At 35.5% G+C, this 5,113-nt stretch overlaps 1 long non-coding RNA gene across 1 annotated transcript; it reads right to left on the minus strand.

Annotated features, from left to right (window-relative positions):
• Positions 1-227: 227 nt before the first annotated feature.
• Positions 228-4,753, minus strand: LOC128084409 (uncharacterized). Its single transcript, XR_008208524.1, has 3 exons — positions 4,563-4,753; positions 1,046-1,277; positions 228-299 (listed from the first exon to the last, which is right to left on the minus strand). It is a non-coding gene; the product is annotated as an uncharacterized LOC128084409 (long non-coding RNA).
• Positions 4,754-5,113: the final 360 nt, after the last annotated feature.

The raw sequence follows: 5,113 nt of genomic DNA on the forward strand, positions 1-5,113 counted from the left end.
TGCACATTTCATTATGTTCATTATGTATGGAAAAGTCCCTACCTCCTCCTGTGTAGTTTCACATTGCACTAAGGTACTCTCTCTGTGTTCACGGGAAGAAGGATTTATTGCCTGCACTGAGATTTTTCGCTCATATATACATGAATAGCATTTTTTTTGTTGTTCAATTGCAAATTAATGCATTCTGAAAAACAGTAGTTCTGAAACTAAATGCCTTTATGTCCTACCTGTCTTTTCTTGTGCCTTTCCATGTTAGTGACCATTTGATGTGTTTGAGGTTATACATTCCTTTTTCCTTTCTGAAAAATACAGAAAAAGACCTCATTAGTGAAATATGAAATTGCAATAATTATACCTCTCTTATAGATCAACCAATACGAATCTTCAAATATAATCTTCTCTACTTTCCAGTTTTCCTATAAACAAGTTATTTTTGAATGGCATTACTGAAGAAGTCTAGGGAAAAAAATTCAGCTGAATTTAAGCCTTCATTAACCAGCGTTACTGCACTCATCACACTTGTATTTACAAAGGTGCCTCATAAAATCCTGCACTTTTTAGCAGCCTGCTATGCTAAACTTTACCTGATGAGAATTCTAATCTCCCTCTGAACTAGCATGGAAGTAGTTTCAATAGCAATCTCCACCAGCATGCTCTAATCACAGGTGCTAGTCACTAGCAATAGCATTCAATTTAATCATTCTTAAGATCAGGCCTACTGCATTTCTACTGGATGCTAACTTTCAAGCTGCTCCTTCCCTTTTCAACATTACCTGTTTCACCTTCCTCTTAAGTCAATCCATCATTCACCCCACAAAGTTGCTCTGTCTTTTCAAGTTGAAATAATTGTCCTTGAGTCACTAAATCATATGCTACACTGAACTCAAGATAGATTAGCTCTATTGTATTTTTCTTCCCAATAAAATCAATTCCTCTACCAAGGAAAGACACCATGTCTTTGTGATATGCATTACCTCTTGTTAATCCATATTGTCTTTGTGCCATTTTCCATTTACCTCTACGTCTTTAGTTATTTTCCATTTACCTCTACGTCTTTAGTTAAGTTTTCTGAAGAAAAGAGTCTTGAAGTCTTCTGACAGAAGTTGAACTGCTGTTGCCAGTAATTGTCCATGTCATTTTTCTCTTGCGCTCTGAAAAAATGTCTTCTCATTCTATACAACTTCCCCTCTTATTGCAGTTCCTTATTTGGTTTTTACATGATCTGGTGAACTATGCCCAAAATGCATAAAACTAGAAGAGCATACTGGATTCTTCATCTGTGGAGAGAGTAAACATCTCATACAGAAACAAATGAAATAAAAGAGAAAATAAAACCTTCTCAAGCCACAATATTCAGAACACAGAAAATCCTATGCAAATTCTAGTTGGAGTCATCTTTTAAAATAGAAAAGAGTTTGGTGGGGGGGGTTGTTTATTTGTTTGTTTTTCTGGAATTTCAAAAATCCTGGTAATTGCTGGTGATTTTAAGCCGATCTTGAGCTCCTTCCTAGCTGTTACACACTATTTCAACAGTGAATCTGCCTTTTTAGTAGCTTTTAACTATGGATTTTTGACCTTAATGACAATGCGTAGATTGCAGATAACAACGTAAATCACACAACATGAATATGGTTTAGGACAAGGAGCAACACCTGTTTCTAAAATAATTGGGGTCTAGGATGCTTTGGTTTATGATGCCTAAGATGAGCATTCAGTACAAAACCAGTTATTCATGCCCTATTATCAGGAATATATCCCTGCTCAAAAGCAGGGATCTAAGCCAGTGGGTCTTACAGGAATAATTAAAGAGACACTGGTGCCAAAGGGCTCTCGTGATTAGAAATGGACTTGCTTAAATGCACATTACAGTTAATGGGCAATAGCTCATCATTATGCACCTATCAGTCAGCTTTATGATACAGTCAGTGTCCTGTTCAATTTTGCTGTTTATACAGCTAAGCCATTTCTAACAAACCTGCTTCACTGAAAGCAAAACCTGATGCAGTATGAAAATATTAGGTAAGACATTAAATCTATCAGTTCTCAAGGCTTAGATCATTCAATTCAGTTAAATTACAACTGAAACTGTTAACTTAATTAGAGTTAAGTGAATACTATGATTCAAGGAATAAAAGAAATCCATTTTTTAAAGTCCTTTTAACTATTACACAAATACAAAATGGCAACCTCCTCTTGCCTGAGAAAAAATTTACTCTCACATAATGAGCAGAAAATATCTGCTCAAGTAATTAGAGAGAAAAATAGGAAAAAAACAAAAGGCAAAAAATAATCCACACAATACAGCTTTCAGTGTTATTTGTTGCGAGGGTCAGTAAATAAAGGATCCATTTGCGAATGAAATGAGTCCCTAAGACTTCAGAAAAACCTAAACTACAAGATCTTCTCAGCTGGAATCTGGTATTGCTTTTTTTTTTAAATAGGCATAGCATTAAAAAGAGAATTGCAAAACAAATTGCAAGTATCTGTGATGCTAAAATACTGTATGAGTCGGGAGTTATTTAAAATACTATCTGTATCTTTAATTCCCCTATAAATACCTATTTGTATCATGAAGAGGGTACGGAGAATAAAGGAAAGACTTTTGATTTGCATAGCCATGGGACATGCACTGCTGCAGGTAGCAAGCAGAAGGCAACATATCTCTTGTTTTTCTGTAGGTCACTGCTTGGAGGCCACACAGGCCATTTAAAAGACTGACATCAGCAGCAGAGCTCTTTGGCACCCGGAACTCAAGAAGGTTATCTTTCTATAATTGCTCCCTAAGCACCACCAGAAGCAAGAGAGTTTTTCATTACCTTCACAGTAGCTCTGTGGTTAAATGCCACAGCTAAGACCTTTATTTGTCATTGTGTTCCCATTTTTTCCCTATCCTTCTGTAACATCTGATCCGTTATTTCTCTCACTTTGTTTTTCTCAGATGCAAAGCACTTGGGCAAGGAGAGATTTCTTTTAAGCTGCGTGCATTTCAGGTTATCTCAGGTGGACATAGAGCACCATAGAATTACTGGGTCTTACAATTTTTTTTAGAACTCCCGTAACACTTGATATTTATCATAAGATTCCTGTTCTTTACATATATAATTTTACATGGGATGCACATCATTTAAAAAGCAGATAATATCCACTTTTCTTGTCTACCAGAAAAATAGCAAAATACCAAATAACAGTAATAAAAATTAACTCTTAAGATGTCAGATTTTGAGAGCAAAATACAAAATATTGAAGTCTTTAAAAACCGAAACTGTGACAGGCTTTATTTAGTATCTAATGCTTAGCCAGCCAAGGTTAGCCGCTGCAGTCCATTTTGTACATAAGACATAAAACAATGGGGGGGAAAAACAGTCTCCTTAACTGGCTCTTCAGAAGGGTTCTTTCATTGTAGATCCCACTGCAGTTTACAGACTTCTGGTTTTAGAAAAAAACTGATAAGCTCTGGAAGTCTTGAACTATATTTACCGAGTTAGGCACATATTCATGTTTTCAGGATTTAGCTGTTTTTGTTGTAGAACAATGGCTCCAGAAAACATATCACTGTAAGCACGGGTATATTTTCACTTTGTTTACTTAGAGTACACACATTGACTAAGCTTAATGAATATAAAAACTTATTCTGTCCAGACAAGAGACGCAAACCTTCTACCTCCTTCCCACACTTGCTGCAGGTACTCTAGTGATAAGTTAAGACTGTGGGGTTTGGAAGTTTCATTTTAACTAAAGTCATCTTTACTGAAAATTAGAGAGTAACATTTTATGCAGACTGAACAGATCAGTACAGGCATCTGGTTGTAGTGTTCGTCACATTTTATGTCTGTAAGTGGCAGTTGTAAGGACCAGAAAAAAATGGCAACTACTTGGTGAAATAGTGCTGTTGTTGTCTGTTCTCTCTCCTTCCCTCACCACATTTCTTGTGGCTTAAATCCATTTTGCCCTTGTTTTTGGCTGGTGATGATCTCAGTAAGTCTCAGGGAGCAAGGACCCTGTTATTTCAGCTGCTCTTTAAAGATGTAAAAATGTATTTCTGGCAAACAATAAATAACTATATGGTGGAATTTGTAGGTGCAGGCACTCCTGGCTCCCAGGGGCCAGTAGGTTTAGAAATAATAATTTAAAAAAAATGAGTATCAACATGAAAACATTAAACTTTTATAAAACAAAAGCATTTGAGAAGAATATTAATCTTCATGCCTCAGGACATAAACAAACCTGTGATGGGGTGCAGGAAGAAACTTAATCCTCAGGACAGCTTTTATAAATGCTTACCACATCTAGCTCTCTTTGAAACATGTTATACCACAGCTAAAAACAGAATACTAGAGTACAGGGACAGATAGACTGTTTCTGCATGGCATTTTTAAAGTTTTCTCTTCCACATTACTTTAATGCCACTTTCACTTGGAGTTATTTGGTCCCAGATTTCACTGAACAGATTCTGAGATGACCTTTTTTCTCAGCTAGTTTCTTTTTTTTTTTTCCAATTTATATTTTGCTGCGTAGATTTTGTAGAGGCAAGTAAGCAGAACTATCTTATTTGCACTACTCACAGCCTCAGCTATGTCTTTCACCCTGTAGCCTCATTCACACATTCTGTTTTCCATCTTCTGAGTTCTGGTTTGTTTTGTCTAACAGTCTCCTGTACTTTCTGGTTTGGTTTCTGTCTTCCTTGTGGCTTTTCAAGTCTTTCTGCAAGATTTTCTTCTTTCTCAAGAATAGCTGGTATGCTAACACCTAACATGGCTTAACTGAAAAAAAGAAGAAAAAAAAGAAAGAAACAAAAAAAGGCAACAAATAGACATACACAAAAATAAAATAAAGAAAAAAAAAAAAAATCAAGAAGAAAATCTCCAGAATAGAAATTATTAAAACTGTTAGAGGACTTGAGTTTTTCTTCTGGGAGCTTTTTGTTCATCATAATTATTTTCATTGTGACAAACTCTGTTATCAAAATGTTATGGAATAAAAAGTAATTTTAGCTAATACAGATACATTTTATTAATACCAAATTCACCAGTTTTAAATACGTGAGCCAATTAATAAAAAAACTACAAGGAATTACAGCTTCTGAAGAGTTCACTTTCATGATCTGAAGAGAGAA

Source organism: Tympanuchus pallidicinctus, unplaced genomic scaffold, assembly GCF_026119805.1.
Source record: "Tympanuchus pallidicinctus isolate F22 unplaced genomic scaffold, pur_lepc_1.0 scaffold26, whole genome shotgun sequence".
Lineage (NCBI taxonomy): Eukaryota > Metazoa > Chordata > Aves > Galliformes > Phasianidae > Tympanuchus > Tympanuchus pallidicinctus.